Genomic DNA, 20,351 nt, shown 5'->3' with positions numbered 1-20,351 from the left:
AAATGAGAGAGAGAAAGGGAGACGCTATGCACTGGTGTTTTACTAAAAGGCCATTAACAGGTTGTAGAGATTTCAAATCTGGGACAATACAGGATATATGAAACAGAAGAGGCAAGGTATGTTAATCCTTAGTAAGAATGTAACAAGGCTATCCAAACAATAACTTTCAATGCATAGATCTATTGTGAATGAGGTATTTTTGGATTAATGGGTGCAATAGTTTCAAGCAGGTGTAACTATGCTTTATACTATTTAACAAATTATAACAATTTTATTGTTATATTCATACATTTCTCCATGTAATTACAGTCTCATGGAAATACAGGAAGGACACAGGGGAGTTATCAGAGGAAACAACAAGAAAAAAATTGTTTACAGAAATAGGTCAATGATCTGGAAGCAATACACCAGTCAGCTATCCAGTTACTTTTTTCAGGTTTGTTCTTCATACGGTTCTGAGTGCTCACATACTGTTCTTCACGGATGTAAAGAACAGCAAAGAATGCAACAATGAACAAAGCCAAGTCTCATGCAGTAACTTAAAAGAACTACAATATCAGGATCAGTAGCCATGTAGAACACACTTTGTTCTTATCTTGTGCTTTTGGTCTTGTGCTACTGGTCTCATGCTCAATTGTTGTACTTGGCTAGCTTTATATGTTAGTCAAGCATGAGACTGGTACCATACATCAAGAACAGGCCTGCTGTACACAGCTACCAATATTCTGTTTGTTGCAGGTGATTTTTAAAATTGGCATCTCACTTCTTATTAATTAATAAAACACTATGGGCTAAAAATTTGGTTGTATAGCGCCCATTGTTTGGGCACTATGAGTGTTGAATTGGGTCCAAAATGGTGTCTGAGCAGCCTGCGCACACTTCTGGTGTGGGCCGCGCCGGATGCCATCTTGGTGAGGCCGGTAGGGCGGCCGTTAGGAGCATGCGATGGACGTATGGTAAGTAGGCAGATCGTGCAACGCTGATTTGAAGCAAGCACTGCCACTTTTTTCTTCATTGCTGGAGATATTTCCATGTGTTAACCTCGCACAGCTGAACATGCGTTCAGCAGCAGGAAGGAGTCCCCACCCCCAATAGCACTGTTTAAAGGGATCATCACCAACTTTCAGGTAACTTGCTTTTTGATTTCTACTGACTCTGAGTGTGTGGAAGTGTTTGGAGTTTTCTAGAGTTGTTTAAAGTTGGCGAGGTGTTCTGGTTGTCATCCCCCTTGGCTTGCAGCATGACAGGGAGATGGAGCAGAGGCAGCAAAGAAGTGGACAAGCTGCTCGCAGAGGGAGGAGGAGGAGGGGGAGAAGGGCTCTCAGCAGAAGGCCTTACCCACCTAGGGTCTTTCGAGAGCAATTCTCTTACCTCAACCTGAGCCAGGAGCTGTGTGTGAGCTTTCTGTGCTTTACGAATGAGGTGCTCACAGAACTCTGCCACCTCTTGCAACCAGACCTACAGCCTCACTCCACGGCAAGGACAGCGCTGCCAGTGGCTGTGAAGGTGACCGCGGCCCTGAATTTCTTCGCGTTGGGATCCTTCCAGGCTGGAGCAGGTGACATCTGTAACATCTCCCAGTTTGCCGTCCACCGCTACACAAGAGAGATGACAGACACTCTTTATGCCAAGAGAGGGGATTTCATTATCTTCTCTCTGACCAGAGAGAAGCAGGCAGAGCATGCACATGACTTTGCCAGGATAGTGGCCTTCCTCATGGTGCAAGGCCCCATCGACTGCATACACATGGCATTGTGGGCACCGTATCTAAATGCTGAGATGTACCGCAACTGCAAAGGTTACCACTCTCTGAATGTGCAGCTATTGTCTGACCATGCTCAGCATATCATGATGGCGAATGCCCAGTATCCTGGCAGCAGTTATGATGCTTTTATTCTGCGCCAGTCGTCTGTTCCCTCTGTCTTTGAGCCACCAAGACAAACCAGAGGGTGGCTACTGGGCGACAAGGGATATCCATGGGAGAGGCCTGAGGAGATTTAAACAGAGCAGCGGCAGAGAATCAGCAGAGCGCAGAGCACTGTGGGAGAGGCCTGAGGAGATTTAAACAGAGCAGCAGCAACAGAATCAACAGAGCGCAGAGCACTGTGGGAGAGGCCTGAGGAGATTTAAACAGAGCAGCAGCAACAGAATCAACAGAGCGCAGAGCACTGTGGGAGAGGCCTGAGGAGATTTAAACAGAGCAGCAGCAACAGAATCAACAGAGCGCAGAGCACTGTGGGAGAGGCCTGAGGAGATTTAAACAGAGCAGCAGCAACAGAATCAACAGTGCATAAAACAAATACCGAGGGAATTTGAGAAAGTGACGTCACAGTAAACGTGGAGGAGGTGGGGTGAGTTACAGGTAAATATCAATTTAACTTACCGATAACTTAAACTAGACCAAGTAATTAGTTAATAAACTAAAAAAAATAAGCTGAGTGATTAAATACAAACTTTAATTAATTAAAAAAATATAAAAGGTTATATAGGGATGGCAGTGCAGGTGGTATGCCACAACTGCAGCATGTGGGAGTTTGTGGAGAGCATCACAATCCTGGACAACAATGTCTGCAGTAAATGTCTTCATCTCGAGGAACTTCAGCTCAGCGTTGTTGAGCTGGAGTCTGAGGTGCAGACATTGTGGGGCATCAGGGAGGGAGAAAGATACCTGGACACTTTGATCCAGGAGGCAGTCACACCCCTTAGGTTAGGTAGTGGTACAGGTCTGGTTAGTGGTCAGGGACATGAGGATGTGTCTGCGACTCAGGCAGGTAAGGGGACCGCAGATGCAGTGCTGGAGGAGCCTCGGACTTTCCCCTTATCCAACAGCTACAAGGTTCTTGCTGCCTGTGTGGATAAGGAAGAAGCCTGCAGGGTGGATGAGCCAACTGACCACGGCATTGTGGTACAGGAGGCTTTTCAAGTGGGGAGAGTGAAAAGGAATGTTGTAGTGGTAGGGGTATGCTAATATATTGCCCCCAACCCCATGAGCTCTTATGTTGTGTAACAACCTTTCGTGTGGTACCTTATCGAATTCCTTTTGGAATTCCAAATATACTACATCCACTGGTTCCCCTTTATTTACCCTGCTAGTTACATCCTCAAAAAGCTCCAATAGATTTGTCAAACACGATTTTCCTTTCATAAAATTATGTTGACTCTGCCTAATCATATTATGATTTTCTAAGTGCTCTGTTACCACTTCCTTAATAATGGATTCTAACATTTTCCTGATGACTAATATCAGGCTAACTGGCCTGTAGTCCCCTGTTTTCTCTCTCCCTCCTTTCTTGAATAGTGAGGTCACATTTGCTAACTTCCAATCCACTGGGACCTTTCCAGAATCTAGGGCATTTTGGAAGGTCACAACCAATGCATCCACTATCTCTGCAGCCACCTCTTTTAAGACCCTAGGATGTAGACCACCAGGTCCAGGGGATTTGTTGGCTTTTAGTCCCATTAATCTCTCCAGTGCTTTTTCTTTAATAATATTAATTACTTTAAGTTCACCACTCTCATTCGACCCTTGGTTCACCACTATTTCTGATTTTTTTTGTGGCTTCTACTGTGAAGACAGATACAAAATATTTGTTTAAAGTCTCTGCCATTTCCTTATTCCCCATTATAATTTCCACTATCTCAGCCTCTAAGGGACCCATGTTTACTTTTGCTACTCTCTTCCTTTTTACATACCTGTAGAAGCTTTTACAATCTGTTTTTATATTTCTTGCTAGTTTCATTCTATTTTCTCCCTTTTTATCAATTTTTTTTGGTCATCCTTTGCTGGTTTCTAAAACTCTCCCAATCCTCAGGCTTACTACTTTTCTTGGCAGCATTATAAGCCTCTTCTTTTAATCTAATAATAAATGTTGGCATCATCTACCAGCCACTGTTACTACCCTAACATGATTAAAATTTTTGTTAGCTGCATGGATATAAGGAACTATTTCTTTTGGCAAGTTAAAGCTGCCACGTAGTAATGCATTATTACAATGTGTAACGTGCATTGTTACTTTTGTTTTGAAGTTTTCAAAAGGTTCAATGAGGCAAACAGGCCAAAATAGGTTTTTACAGTGCTATAGTTTTGAAGAAAGCTGCTAATCATCTTCCTTGTTTCATACCTGGAAAAGGAAATAAACCAATATATTTTAGTCACACCCAAATATCAAATAGTGTGTAAGGAAATAACTGATGAAAGAATCTTTTTCTGGTGCAGTCATTCTGATTGTCTCTCATCTCTCATTCTCTTCCAAAATGTTTATACAAATAAACTTATGCTTTCTTTAACTGCTCAGTACCTCCCCCTTTACAATCCTCAGTTATTTGTCACCATCATGCTTTACGAAAACCTTTTTCTTGTTCCCCCACTCCCCCTTGCATTTTTGAATGGTTTGTACACGGTAAATATGTACACAAGTGGATTTTTTTAATACAACCATCCATGATCATGAAGCTGCCCAATAATATAAACACAGCAGTTCCTTACAATCTGCCCACACAAACTTGATTGAGCCTGGATCATGGCATTGGGTCTCAGTATAAACACTGTAATATGTGGTTGCTTACCTTCTCTTTACATGGGAATAAGTTTAATGAACTGAGTTATTGTGACTTCAAAAACAGATCCTGTTTGTGGTGAGGCACACACAGTGTTCTCATTCAGTGTTTTTTTCAGCTCTGGCCCGCTTTCCAGTTTTCTCAATTTAGTCCACCTCTCCTATGATGTGGTATGGTCCCATTACTACTAGTAGCCCTTAGTAACTAGAGGGCACAAATTTAAAATCATCATCAAAAAAATGAAGAGTGAGGTTAGAAGATTGTTTTAATGCAGAGAATTATAAGGACATAGAATGCCTTACCAGAAACAGTGGTGGAAACAGAATCCACAATAGCTTTTAAAAGGAAAGTGGATAAATATTTGGAAAAGAAGAAAAAAAATAAAACTTGGCGAAAAGCAGAGGACTGGAAGTAAATGCATAGTTCTTTCAGAGAGCTGGTACAGGTGCAATGGGCTGAATGGCCTCCTTCTGTCCTGTAAAATTATGTCATTCACAAACTAGGGATGGGCAATAAATGCTGGCCTTCCAGCGAAGCCCACATCCTGTGAGTGAATTAAAAAAAAACTCAGAGCCGCAAACTTAGATTCATACTCAAACACATTCAGACTCATTTGAAAGTACTTTTTAAATAGTTTTTCTACACAGAACTATTTAGATTTTGGTAAATTGAGAACAATCTACCCTTGCCTTTTGCAATTACCCATCTTTCATGCTCTACCCCGTGCTAGGTGTGCAGCAATCTAACTTTGAACTAAAGAAGGATTTGCAACAGGGGCTCACATGCCAATGGTCTCACATTCCCTGGTACTGTAGAGGAACTGTAAATGGATGGCAAAAGACAAGAATTAAAGTCAGGCTGGAGACTGCCAGTTAGGGAGTGATAGGGAGGTGGCCATTACAAAGCAAGTCATTTGGGGTTGTTTGGGTTGCGAAGGCCCCATCTGGGGTCAGGTGCCAGATCAAATCAGCTTTAGGTCGAGCAGAGAGGCCAAGTTAGTGTTTGGTTAGGTGGGCAGGCTTGGTTATGGTTGAATTGGTTTGGCCGGAGAGACTGAGTGATCTGGCCACACTCAGAGAAGAAGATAGATTCCAATTAGGCAGAACAGAAATTTTGAGTGACCCTGGCCATGCAAGAGGAAAATAGCATTTTAAACAGGGAAGAAAGCTAAACAATATTGAAAAATAGAAAGCTCATAATAAAAGCAGGGAAAATGGTTGACTTATTTGTTCTTCTCCTGATCTGATTAATCCAATGTAACATGTGGTTAGTACAGTATATACCAGTCACCAGTGTTACAGGTTCACTACAATATTAAAGAAGTAGAATAGTATAGACAAATATTGGCCTGGAATTTGCAGTTGTATCGACAGCCAAACTGTCAGTGCTCGCTGTCATTACTCTGTGAAACTGACAGCAACTCCTGGCATTTGCACATGTGCAGTTAAATGCAGAAATCCAGAAGTTGCTGCCAGTGATTCCCCACTCCTCCACAGGGTGCGCTGTTGAAATCCTCACAGATGGATAGCTTACAAATCACAATCTTACGAATTGATGTGAACTTTCAGTTTCTATGCTTTAATCTCACAGTAAAAATCCCCGAAAAAGTTAAGCCTTGTTGAATGAGGTGTAATGAGGTTTCTAACGGTGTATTAAGTACTGCTGAACAACCTCTCTGGCCCTGAAAAACTAATTTTATATTTGTGGAATGTCAAATTTCTTCATTATGATAAAAATTTCCATTGATTTTTAAAAAATGTTTTAAAAGTTTATCTGATATTTCATCTTCTACCTTAATCCCATGTGTATATCCCAATTTTTATTTTGCTCTCTGCAAAACTATTAAAAAGTGAAGGCTAATCGGTGCTTTTTACTTGCTGGTTTGCTGCCTGTGAGAATTCTTCAAGGTGATTGGCTGCTTAGCCTGATTGATGACATCACTGTTGCTGGACTCCAGAAATTCCCTATAGATGGTGTCAGAATGAAATTAATGATGGGAAAGGTGAACTTCATGCCACAGAGATCGCTAGATCACTAAATCTTTATGGGCAGCTTTCTTCAAGGTCAGCGGCGAGCACCATCACTTTGCCGCTGACTGCAAATCTGGGCCAATATATTACAGACTTACACACAGATACAGAACTTTGAAAAATATAAAATAGTTACAAATCGGGGATGTAAAGAAAGAACTTGCATTTATATAATAACTTTTAATGTCCTTTACAACTAAGGGATTACTTGTGAAATGTAGTCACTATTCTTATATGGGCAAACGCAGCTACCAATATTGCGTACAGTAAAGTCCTACAAAATGAATGAATGACCAGATAAACTGTTTTTGATAGAATTGTTTGAGAGATGAATGTTGGCCAGGATACTGGGAAAATTCCCTGCTCTTCCCTAAATAGTGCCATGGGATCTTTTATTTCCACCTGAGCAGGTAGTCAGGGCCTTGGTTTATTTTCTCATCAATAAAATTGCACTCTGACTGTATAGCACTCCCTTCATGGTGCACTGAAATATTAGCCTTAGGTTATGTGCTCAATTGTGTAGTGGGACTTGAACCCACAATCTTCTTAAAAATTGTATTCTTTAAAAATGGCTACAGATGAACATGGTGGTCGCCAGAACCATCAAAAATTCACAAGTGTGGATTTTCCTCACAAAATGCAGAATTTTCAGATCTCTGAAGAATTTGGCAGGATATCATTGCCAAAGACTGGACAGTAGAAATCAAACTATTTATACATGACGAGCACTCGAAAATTACAACTTTTGTAACAATTGCTATATTAGGACAAGGCTGCAATATTGTTTCTCCCTATTCAGTGTGTAGTATGAAACAATTCTCCCACAAGGCTGTGCAGTTTGAGAGGTACAGGTTATTAATCCCTTATCCGAAACCCTTGGGGTCAGATGTGTTTCGGAATTTGGAATTTTTCAGATTTCAGATCGGTAGGGGTATCTGCAGCTCTTTTTGACATTTTCACAGTGAAATTAAACTCAAAATCACAAAATAACAAAAAATATCAGAGAGCAGCAGACGCACGTGTGACTGGTAGCAGCGCTGAGACACAACTGACACCTCACACCTGCGTGGGTCAAGCATCGGCCGCGTCAGGTCATGTTTGGCACCACTCGGGTCATGTCGTGCACACAAGTGACGCTCCACGAAAAAACTTTCGGTTTTCAGAGCTTTTCGAATTTCGGAATTGTGGATAAGGGATTGTGAAACCTGTATTGGTATTGGGGTTGGTTGCATTTGACCTATGGCCATTTTTACAATGTGAGCGGTAGAAAGGATCAAGGCATCACTGCTGAATTGGTGGATAAGATAACTTATGCAAATGATATTCCTAGGATTTCTGCAGTTTTGGGGGGGGAAAATCTCATCAGATTTTGGCTGAAATTGCTGTGGATATCTGATGGTATTGGTGATGAGTACACTCATGATTTTTAAGGCTTTTTTTTAACCTACTCTCAAAACTGCTTCATAACATTAGTTGCTGACTTTTACACCCAAAGCTGCACCAATATTTTTTTTAGTCGATCAAGTTAGTAGCTGAAGAATAGTGAACTTCCATGCATGGTATCCAGGCAGCAGGAGCTGTGCTGGTTTTGAAACGATCATATCACAGTTGGCAAGTGTGCAGTAAGCACAAAGGATGAGTTAGTAACAGTCTGAACAGACTATCAGGGGAGGAATACATTGCATGAATAGGATTTAGTCTAGTTTTACACTTTGTAGTTACATTTAATTTCTATCCTAAATATAAATAAACATTGTATTTGATATCCTGGTAAAATATAAACAATAACAATACATAATTCTATTGTTTTGTATTTTTACTCCGACAGCTTAGGAACAATACTAACATTTAAAAGCTGTGACTGTTAGAGCTGAGATGCAAGGTTGCAAGCCTCTGTTAGGTCGCAGACAATACAAGGCATGCTGCTTTTCGGAAGGCAGTGATGTCAGCTCTTTTATGGGGACAGTTGAAAGAAAACTGCATGGCAAACTGAAGTGAATTATTTTTATTCATTCACGGGATCTGGGCGTCGCTGGCAAGGCCAGCATTTATTGCTCATCCCTAATTGCCCTTCAGAAGGTGGTGGTCAGCTGCCTTCTTGAACCGCTGCAGTCCGTTTGGTGAAGGCACTCCCACAGTGCTGTTAGGGAGGGAGTTACAGGATTTTGACTCAACAACGATGAAGGAACGGCGATACATTTCTAAGTCAGGATGGTGTGTAACTTGGAGAGGAACTTGGAGGTGGTGGTGTTCCCATGCGCCTGCTGCCCTTGTCCTTCTAGGTGGTAGAGGTCGCGGGTTTAGGAGGTGCTGCCGAAGAAGCCTTGGCGAGTTGCTGCAGTGCACCTTGTAGATGGTACATACTGCAACCATGGTGCGCCGGTGGTGGAGGGAGTGAATGTTTAAGGTGGTGGATGGGGTGCTAATCAAACGGGCTGCTTTTTCCTGGATGGTGTCGAGCTTCTTGAGTGTTGTTGGAGCTGCACTCAACTAGACAAGTGAACTAGACTTGTGTCTTGTACATGGTGGAAAGGCTTTGGGGAGTCAGAAGGTGAGTCACTCGCCGCAGAATACCCAGCCTCTGACCTGTTCTTGTTGTCACTTTTGTAGCTGGTTCAGTTAAGTTTCTGGTCAATGGTGATCCCCAGGATGTTGATGGTAGGGGATTCGACGATGGTAAAGCCGTTGAATGTCAAGGGGAGGTGGTTGGACTCTCTCCTGTTGGAGATGGTCTTTGCCTGGCAATTGTGTGGCACGAATGTTACTTGCCTCTTATCAGCCCAAGCATGTATGTTGTCCAGGTCTTGCTGCATGTTGGCATGAGGAAATTCATGAAGGGAAAGAAGTGCATTCAAAACACGGTGGCATAGTGGTTAGCACTGTTGCCTCACAGCGCCAGGGACCCGGGTTCGAATCCGGCCTCGGGCGACTGTCTGTGTGGAGTTTGCACATTCTCCCTGTGTTTGCGTGGGTTTCCTCCGGGTGCTCCGGTTTCCTCCCACAGTCCAAAGATGTGCGGGTTAGGTTGATTGGCTATGATAAATTGACCCTTAGTGTTAGGGGATTAAATACGTGGGGTTACGGGGATAGGGTGGGATATGTGTTGGTGTAGGGGTTACGGGGATTGGGTGGGATATGTGTCGGTGCAGGCCCGATGGGCCGAAATGGCCTCTATCTGCACTGTGGGGTTTCTGTGATTCTAATAGGCCACTGGTAGAAACTGACACATTATTTATTGTGCTAAATAAAGATATTTCCACTATTCTGAGATGATAGCCGCGATATTTGGGGGTTTAGTGCTGGCAGTTAGGGCCGGTTTTGATTTAAAAAATGGCGGCCGACTTGCTTCCACCCGCTTCTGGTGGGTCCCGCGGTGGCCACCATTTTGGGGGAGTCGGTCGCGTTGCCGTTGCCAGTGCTCGCTCCAGATATTTAGAGGAGTCAGATTCTGACGTCAATGAGTGTGTAATGCTGATTTGATGCACAATCTGCCATTTTGCTCCATTTAATGCCCTCTCCTAATCATGACCAGCTGACCAAGCATTCAACAGCAGGAAGGACCCCCCCCCATCAGCACTATTTAAAGGGATCATCAACAACTTGCAGCTGACTTGCTTTTTCATTTCTACTGGCTCTGTCTATGTTTGTGCAACTGTTTGGAGCTTTCTAGAGTTGGTTAAAGTTGCTGAGGTCACAGGGAGTGTTGCTGCAAGTGGAGAAGGTAATGATTCTCATTTAAAGGGTTCTGATCACACCACTTGCTCCCAGTCATTGGGGCTCTACTTGCAGAACCCTTTGCACTCGAGTATGATCGGGAGATGGAGTGGAGGCAGCGAAGAAGAGGACAAGATGCTCGCAGAGGGAGGAGGAGGGGCAGGAGGGATCTCAGCATGATGCCTTACCAACCTAGGGTTTTTCGAGAGCACTTCTCCTACCTGTACTTAAGCCAGCAGCAGTGTATTAGGAGGCTCCACTTCAAAGAGGAAGTGGTCACAGAAATCTGCCACCTCTTGGAACCAGACCTGCAGCCTCAGAGCAGGGCGACCACGGCTCTCCCACTGGCTCTCAAGATCACTGTGGCCCTCAATTCTTTTTGCCACCAGATCCTTCCAGTCAGGAACAGGCGATTTAGCTAAATTCTCCCAGTTCACCATCCATCACTGCATCCAGGCCTCTCTACTCCAGGAGAAGGGACTTCATTGTGAGAGAAGCAGGACGAGCGCGCATGTGGCTTTGCCAGAATATTGGGCTTCCCCATGGTGCAGGGCATCATCGACTGCACACACATGGCTTTGCGGACACAATAAACCAATCCTGAGATGTTTCTGTGGTGTATGTAACCTGTACCACCTTAAGAGAACTACCTTAAGAAGATGGACTACTTTCTCTTGCTACTGTATATTGTAGTACCGGTGGTGACCACACCGGTATATAAGCTCTGTGTAGTAATTTGTAAAGCAGTTCAGCCCTGACCTTCAAGTAGTAAAGACCTGTTTAAGTTTTTCCTGTTGTCTGTGTCCAGTTATTTAAAATAAGTATATCTGGAACACTCAGACTCAACAGTTTCGTAACCGCAAAGGCTACCACTCACTTAATGTGCAGTTGTTGTGCAACCACAGCCCGCGCATCGTGATGGTGAATGCCCTCTATCCTGGCAGCAGTCATGATGCCTTCTGTGGTAAACCACTGTTCTACCTGTCTGTGTCTGTATGTGTATTCCAGTAGGTACAGGTCTGGACATGCCTCGGCTGACTCCTCCCACTATTCCAGGTATATAAGTGACTACCTCCCAGTCCCTTAGTATTCTGGACGGGTCGACCACTCGAGACAAGACCTTCATTCTTTAGTTAATAAAAGCCTGATTGTTACTCGCTCAACCTCAGTCTTTTGAGTAATTGATGGCGCATCACCTTCCTCCTGTGCCAGTCCAGTGTGCCAGCAATCTTCCAGCCACCATATCAAATCCGAGGGTGGCTGTTCAGAGACAAGGGCTATCCGTTCTGCACCTGGCTGCTGACTCCCCTCCGCAACCCAACCACACATGGCCAGCATTCTGACAATGAGAGCCATGCTGTTGCACGAAACAGCATAGAGCAGTGGGGTGCTGAAGCAATGGTCCTGCTGCCTTGGTGCTCGGGAGGAGCTCTCCTGTACTTGCCGGAGTGGGTGTCCCATTTCGTGGTGGTCTGCTGCATGCACCACAACTTGGCCATCATGAATGTGCAGCCCTTGCCACCATGGGTTCTGAGACCATCTCAGGAGGAGGGAGAGGAGGAGGAAGAGGAAGAAGAGGGGGATGGCAGGCAGCACATCCCCATTCCAGACGGGCTGTCCGTGAGCGCCTGTTCGGACTCTGATTCCAGTGAATGAATCCCCAGATCCCCATTGCTCACCACTTCCCCATCATACCATCTCTCTGTCATGGAACATTACAGTGTCCTCCTGGAAACAAAGCTGAAATGAGAGCCACCACAAAACACACATTCCAAAGATAATTCATAATTTGATCAAATACAAATCAAAAGAACAAAGTCACCTAATCACCCTTGTGCATTCCCTTAGTGTCTTTCGTGTGCCTTTTCCTACTCTAGTGCTCCTACGCAGTGCTCCCCCAATGGCTGCAGTATGGCTGTTGGAAGGCTGCTGACTTTCAGTGTGGTAGACTACAGATGGCCTTGCAGGATGACCTCGAGCAGCTCTGGACCTAAAAGGCCCCGTTGTAGACTGCACCACCTCGGCATGGGCGACAGCAATCTGGGCTGGCTGGCTGGCTGGCTGACAGGCAGCAGCAAGGGCACTGGCGGAATGGCAGTGGTGGGAATAGGAATGCTGTCCTCTTGAGAGAGGACAGCAGATTCTTGCTCCAAGGAGCCACTGCCACTCCCCCGGGGCAGTGCCTTAGCATTCCTAGCAATCGGTGGAGCACAGATTGTTGGGCTGCTGCGACACCCTGCAAGCCCCTTTTGATACTCGTAAACCCAACGACAATGGCAGCAGTCTGAGTTTGCTTGGCAGCAAGCTGAGACTGCAGGAGAGCAGTCTGTGCTTGCACTGCAGCACTGAGACATTGGGTCACCTCCACCTGTGTTGCAATGGAAGCTGCGAAATCACCCATCACACCCAGCAACATCTTTGGGTGCACAAGGTCTCTCATGGAGATGCCCATCATTTCTATCCTGGAAATCATGGGCACCAAGCTCTGTGCAATATATTGTACAATGTTGGAGCCGGACTCTTCCGTGCTCCTTGACACTGGCAAGAGGCTCTCTGGGAGGCCTGCCATTGCACCAAACGTTTCCATGTACATGCCCATCACCCTCCTTCTGATGGCCGCTCCATTGAGGTCATCATCTGAGTTGTGTGCAAACTTGCCCTCCGGGGAGCTGGGACCTGAGCTCCCTTTGCCCCTGGCCTGGCTGCAGCCCACTCGTGCCTGGTGACTCACCATGTGCAGATCCCGCCTCTATACTACCCTCTAAATACACGCAGAACCACTTTCTGAGCTGGTGTCTGCGAGTGTCAGATGCAGTGCCGGTGTGTTTTCTTCTTCTACTCCATCAGTTTCTTCCTCAACTTTAGGGACAGACTTGCCAGGTTGCAATTCTTGGGTATCTGAAAGCAGAAAGGTGCAAAGGTCAGGTTGCGGTGAGGGGAGGGTGGGGGGAAAGCAAGATATCCATGCACATACCATCAGCAGCTTGTAAGTGAGAAGTGTTGGGGGATGAGGGGGAAGTGGGATGTGAGCAGCAGAATTAGGTATGAGCATACTGTCATCATCAATGATGTTTTTCACTTCTCCGCTCGCCACGGACTCTGTCACAGCCCCTCCAATTATGTCCAGCACTGCTTCCTCCAGGTCAGGTAGGTTGTCAAGCCTTGCTTGGCCACCTCCCATCTGCTGTTGCTCTCTCTGTTTGTTTGCCACCTTGGCGGGCCTGCAAGAGAAAGCGAAGTATGGCAGTGAGTGTGGTGCAATGTGTTTGGGTGATGTGCCTGCCATGGTTGAATAGCTGGCAGTGTGCACAAGGTGTGAGATGTGGGTGTGAGTGTGGCAGCAGTGGTAAATGTGTGAGGGTGAAGTGAAGCAATGATTGTGCAGTCTGAGTGGTGATAACTAGAGATTGTAGCTAGGTGAGTGATGAGGGTGTGGTGCATTGAGCAGTGTGTGAGGCTTGTGGTGCAGATGGTGGGATATGGCATTTGCTGGAGTCTTCACTCACCTTGACCAGCTGTGGGAGGTCATTAAATGTTTTGGAGGCCCTGCAGGGGCCAACACTTACCGCAGTGATGGATTGTGTAATCCCCTCCCAGATCATTCTTGTGGTTAACCTTGAAGGCCTCTTGCCCCCATGCAGGTATAGGACATCCCGTCATCGTTAGACCCCAGGACCAAGGCCTCCAGTCCCACATCAGAAAAATGTTTTGCCCTTTCTCTCGGGAGTTGCGCCTTGCCTTCCTTTCACCTGACAATTAGTACTTCTGCAACAAAGCACCTCCCCTTTAAGTAGCGGAGAGAGCCTAGGCCAAATTTTATTGGCCAGTAGACTACACCCAATATTGGCCCCCCTGTTGAACACTAAGCCAATCAAGCAGCGCGTTTAGCACGAGATCAGCGCTGCAATCATGTAAATGAGCAGGCAACATGAATTTTGCATGCTGCCTGGACCACTTAGAACCTTTTTGGGTTTTATCCAAATTCTTGGCCAATAACTTTAGAGAATTCTTAAATAAAGAGAATTTGTCCAAAGTAACTTTGATTTTATCCTTAAAAAAATGTTCAGAATATGGCCTCAGGGTTATTATCTATTTCTAACTGACACTTTTAGGGCATTTTTTTTCCTATTGACAAGAAAAACAGGTTTTTAGGTCATGGAGAGTTTATGCAACTCCTGCAGAGATAGTGGGCAGGATTTTCATTAGGCCGTGGAGGCGGGATTGGAGGCGTGTTGGGGGTTAAAAGCCCAAAATCGGGGGGCACGAACCCATCCCGCCCCCAACCCGCCTCCATGCCAGTTTCAAAGGAGGCGGGTACCCGACCCGACTGGGACCCGCCTCCCCGAGGCGGGAAGGGGATTAGTGCCAATTAATTGCCCGTTAACAGGTCGTTAATGGGCAGCTTTTTTCCTAATCCCTATTTTCATTCTTGAACTGTGGGATTCCCGACGGCTCCAAGCCATGGCAAGTTAGCTGTAATGTATATACCTTTAAAGGGGGAACTACTTTTTACAGCTCATCTATACAGCAGTACCGGCAGTGACCACACCTGTATCTAGCACTGAGTAGTAATCTGTACAGCCCAGTTCCCGTGTGAGCCACGTTGAGTAAACACCTGTTATACCGTTCTCCTGCAGTCTGTGTCTTATTATACACAGACACTTCATTGGCGACAAGGCAAGTTCGAACCTACCTGCAACTCTGCATCACCTCCCGGGGATTCGTTCCTGGAGATCAGTGGATTGGAGGTCAAGGCCAGAGACTCGGGCGTCGACCACGGGCAACTGCCCAGTCATCCAGCAGAGACTCGAGAATTGCGGGGGAGGCTGTCGAGAGCCAGGCTTGGCTTTCAAGTCGAGGTGGTCCAGCGAAACGGGCTGGCAACAGGTAGTGCGCAGACCCTTCCCGGACAGTGGCGGGCTAGAGCCCGACCGAGCGGCACAGCAAAGGGCCGAGCAGCATCGACGGGGGAGAGAGAGAGGGCAGAGCACACAGGGCGCAGCCGGTGTTCAGGGGCCGAACAGCGTCGGAGAGAGGGAGAGAGAGACGCACAGAAACCTGCGAGGCGCCGCCATTGCCACGAGGACCGCCAAGAGCGGTGTTGGCAGCAGCGCAGGAGAAGCGCGCGAAACCTACAGGGCGCCGCCATTGCCACGAGAACCGCCGGGAGCGGCGTTGGCAGCAGCAGGGGAGGAAGGAAAGTGTGGGAGACGCCATTTTAAGCCATTGGGAGATGCCATTTTAAACCACACCCAAAATGCCGAAGAGTGGTAGTATCACCGCATTTGACAATGAAGTCGAAGATTGGACTACATATGTCGAACAAATAGAGGTATACTGCAAGGCAAATGAGGTGTCAGATGACAAGAAAGCGTCGGTATTGTTAAATTTAATGGGTGCAAAGACGTATGGTTTATTACGAAATCTAGTAACCCCAACGAAGCCAATGGAAAAGAGTTTTGAAGACATAGTAACGCTACTACAGGAACATTTAAACCCCACACCGCTGCTGATAGCAGAAAGATTCAAGTTTCACAAACGGAACCAGCATAAGGATGAAAGCAATGCTGATTATTTAACAGAACTGCGCAAACTATCGAAACACTGCCAGTTTGGAGCGGGACTGGCAGATACCTTAAGGGACAAGTTTGTGTGTGGGCTTCAAAGTGAAGGAACCCAGAAACGGCTTTTATCTGAAAAGGACCTTACGCTGGAAAAGGCTTTCAGCATTGCGGTATCATATGAAGCAGCAGCACGGGGCGCTGCAGACATACAACAGAGACCGCAAGGATATGGCACAAACGAAATGTCATATAGAACAGAGAAATGCTATGGCTGCGGCAGAACAACACACGACCAGAATGATTGCTGGTTCAAAGACAAAGTGTGCAGACAGTGTGGAAAAGTAGGACACATGGCACGAGTCTGCAGGTCGGGAAAGAAAACCAGCAATAAGAAACCTATCAAAGAAAAGTACAAGAAGGTACATAAGATGACGGAACATAAGAACATAAGAATATAAGAAATAGGAGCAGGAGTAGGCCAATTGGCCCCTCGAGCCTGCTCCGCCATTCAATAAGATCATGGCTGATCTGATCCTAACCGCCAATCTACTATCACAGAACCATCTCCTGAATCTAACAGAATTAGACACGCGAAATAGGAGCAGGATCAGGCTACACGGCCCCTGGGCCCGCTCCGCTACCCACAGGGCCATGACCAATCTGAACCTAGACTCATGTCCAAATTCCTGCCCGCTCCCCGTAACCCTAATTCCCTTTACTTCTAGGAAACTGTCTATTTCTGTTTTAAATTTATGTAATGATGTAGCTTCTACGGAGAATTGTTCAGACGAACAAAAGAGTGATAATGACTCTGAAAGCAGGGAACTGAGTTGTCTGAAACTACATAATGTGATCACAACGGAGGATCATCGAACCATTTGGGTCACTCTCAAGATAGCAGGAGTCCAGGTAAAGATGGAATTGGACACAGCATCAGCCCTAACAGTCATAAACCGACAAGACTACGAGCGGCTATTCTCACACATACCCTTGAGAGACACAAAAATTATTTTGAAGACGTACACGGGGCAAAAAGTCTACCCCAAAGGAAAAATAAGGGTGACCGTTATATATAACGGTAAGGAAACACCAAAACTAGACCTGTATGTATTGCAAGATGGAGGACCACCATTACTGGGACGTGAATGGATCCGGAAAATACAACTGGATTGGCATTCCATACAGGCACTGACTGTGGCTGACAAAAAGGATGACAACGTCACACCTGGGCGACTGTCAAAGATCCTAACTGACGTGAAAGAAGTGTTCCAGCAAGGACTCGGAACACTAAAAGGCATGACAGCAACGATTAAAATTGAAGAAAACGCAAGCCCAAAATTTTTTAAGGCCAGACCAGTACCTTATGCGTTCCGCCCAGCCGTCGAAGCAGAGCTGGAGAGTCTGGAACGTTCAGGTGTGCTGTCCAAGGTAGACTGGAGCGAGTGGGCTACACCCATCGTCCCTGTGATGAAAAAGTCGTTGAGCAGCACGCCTGGGGAACCAAAGAAGGTTCGCATCTGTGGGGACTTTAAGGTAACAGTGAACCCGATCCTTCACACCGTACAATATCCACTTCCGTGGATTGAAGATATTTTCGCCTCGCTATCTGGAGGGAAACGCTTCACTAAGATTGATCTGGCCCAGGCGTATCTGCAAATGGAGGTAGAAGAAGCATCAAAATAATACCTCACAATCAACACCCATAAAGGTCTCTACCAATACAACCGGCTGGTATTCGGGGTAGCATCAGCTCCGGCTATTTGGCAGAGGGCAATGGAACAAGTCCTGCAAGGGATCCCAGGGACTCAGTGTTATTTGGACGACATCCTGGTCACGGGCGAAAATGACAGTGATCACCTTGCCAACCTGGAGCAGGTGCTCACTAGATTGCAGGAGTATGGGCTCCGAGCTAACCGCCCCAAATGCGAGTTTTTTAGAAAACAGATATCGTATTGTGGCCACGTTATCGATAAAGAGGGGTTACACAAGTCGCCAGAGAAGATTGAGGCAGTAGCCAAGGCTCCAGCACCGGAAAATGTGTCACAACTGAGGTCGTTCCTCGGGCTGGTAAACTACTACCATAAGTTCTTGCCAAATTTGTCTACAATACTAAACCCACTGAACACCCTACTGCAAACTGGGGTGCCATGGAAGTGGAATGACGAATGTAGACGAGCTTTCCAGAAGAGCAAAACACTAATCACATCGAAAGAGGTATTGGCCCATTACAACCCAGCATTACCAATTCGGTTGGCATGTGATGCGTCACCCTACGGCATTGGAGTGGTGCTGTCGCACAAATTCTCGGACGGCTCAGAGAGGCCAATAGCCTTTGCATCACGATCACTAACCTCAGCCGAGCGTAACTACGCCCAGATTGACAGGGAGGCCCTCAGCCTAGTGTCGGGAGTGAAAAAGTTCAATCACTATCTGCACGGGCAGAAATTCACCTTGCTGACTGATCACCAGCCTCTTGTCTCCATTTTTAATCCGAAGAAGGGTGTTCCGGTGATGACTGCACAACGACTACAAAGATGGTCACTTTTTCTAGGGGCGCACCACTATGAGATTGAATATAAGGGCACGAAACAGCATGGAAATGCTGATGGGCTATCACGCCTGCCACTGCCTACTGCGGAGGAAGCACCATCAGTGGATCCTGTCGAAATATTCCATTCGACTATAGTTGAATACCTACCGGTAACTAACGCTTGTATCGAAAAGGAAACCCGAAATGACCCGACACTGTCTCGGGTATATGATTTGACGGTGAAGGAATGGCCAGCACATGGCGACTCACTGTTGCCAGCATTCTCGACAAGGAGAGAACAGCTGTCAGTGTGCCGGGGGACCTTGATGTGTGGATCCCGAGTGGTAATTCCACCCAAGTTAAGGGATTGAGTGCTCAATGAGCTTCATGAGGGTCATCTGGGAGGGGTAAAAATGAAAAGCCTAGCCAGGGCTTATGTGTGGTGGCCGGGAATCGATAAACAAATCGAGGACCTGACCAAGAGCTGCTCAGGATGCCAGAAAGTCCAAAATGTACCACCACAGGCCCCTCTACACCCATGGGAGTGGCCCTCATCTCCATGGCAACGGGTGCATATTGATTTTGCTGGTCCATTCATGGACTCAATGTTTTTAATAGCCATGGATGCGCACTCGAAATGGCCTGAGGTCATCAAAATGTCCTCCACCACCACGGAGAAAACTATTGCAGTCCTACGGACCATTTTTGCCAGGAATGGCTTGCCAGAACAGATTTGCCCCGACAATGGACCACAGTTTGTGTCCAAAGAGTTCCGGAGGTTCTTGAAAAAGAATGGGGTAAGGCATTACACATCCGCCCCATATCATCCAGCCACAAATGGATTGGCTGAGAGGTTCGTACAAACCTTTAAGAAGGCAATAAAGGCTATGTACAATGACAACATTCCGCTGCAGCACAAGGTGGACAATTTCCTGTTCGCCTACCGGAATGCGACACATGCAGTCACCAACCAGGCCCCAGCCATGATGTTCTTTAACCGAAGGTTAAGATCTCGCCTGGATTTGCTCAGACCAAACGTACGAAGAGATGTTGAGAGTAAGCAATTCCAGCACATCCATGAGAAGCCAACAAGGAGCTTCAATGTAGGGCAACCAGTCTTGGCCCATGACTACTGAACAGAAAAATGGCAGCCAGGAACGATATGCACACGGCAGGGCCCACTAATGTACACAGTGGACGTTGGGGAGAGCATCGTGAGACGCCATGCTGACCAGATCCTAGAGTCACAGGAACAAGTCAACCCCATGCCTCGCCCATACGTACCTGGTGATGAACCCGACGTACAGGTCGCATCTACCCCAGGGGGCCAGAATCGCCTCCGCACCAAGAGCAAGACACTCGGGAAAGGCGCTATCCAGAAAGGATCAGGAAACCTCCCCAAAGACTGAATATATAAATAGACTATTTTCAGCTAATGTTGCATGTTAAAAGTGTTAATTGTAATTAGTTTGATATTTGATTGTTAAATGAGTGTTATGGTACTGTTAATCTAAAAGGGGAGGAATTGTAATGTATATACCTTTAAGGGGGGAACTGCGTTTTACAGCTCATGTATACTGCAGTACCGGCAGTGACCACACCTGTATATAGCTCTGAGCAGTAATCTGTACAGCCCAGTTCCCGTGTGAGCCACGTTGAGTAAACACCTGTTATACCGTTCTCCTGCAGTCTGTGTCTTATTATACACAGACACAACATTAGCGAGGCGGGCCGTCGGGCTGAAGGGCTTGGAGGGGTCGAGATATCCAGTGTTCAGGTGAGCGATGGGTGCATGAGTGCAGAGGTAAGTGTGTTTGGTGTCCTGACGAGTGGTGTCAATGTGTGGTATGGTAACACCACTGCACAGAACAAGAAAGCCATCCAGAGAGTTGTGAATACGACAGAAAAGATCATCGGGTGTGCACTTCCGTCCATCGAGGAGATCTTCCAGACCAG

The sequence above is a fragment of the Somniosus microcephalus genome, chromosome 1, assembly GCF_052327205.1.
Source record: "Somniosus microcephalus isolate GS21.2 chromosome 1, FLI_Smic_1.0, whole genome shotgun sequence".
Taxonomy (NCBI): domain Eukaryota; kingdom Metazoa; phylum Chordata; class Chondrichthyes; order Squaliformes; family Somniosidae; genus Somniosus; species Somniosus microcephalus.
This window is presented reverse-complemented; position numbering follows the sequence as displayed.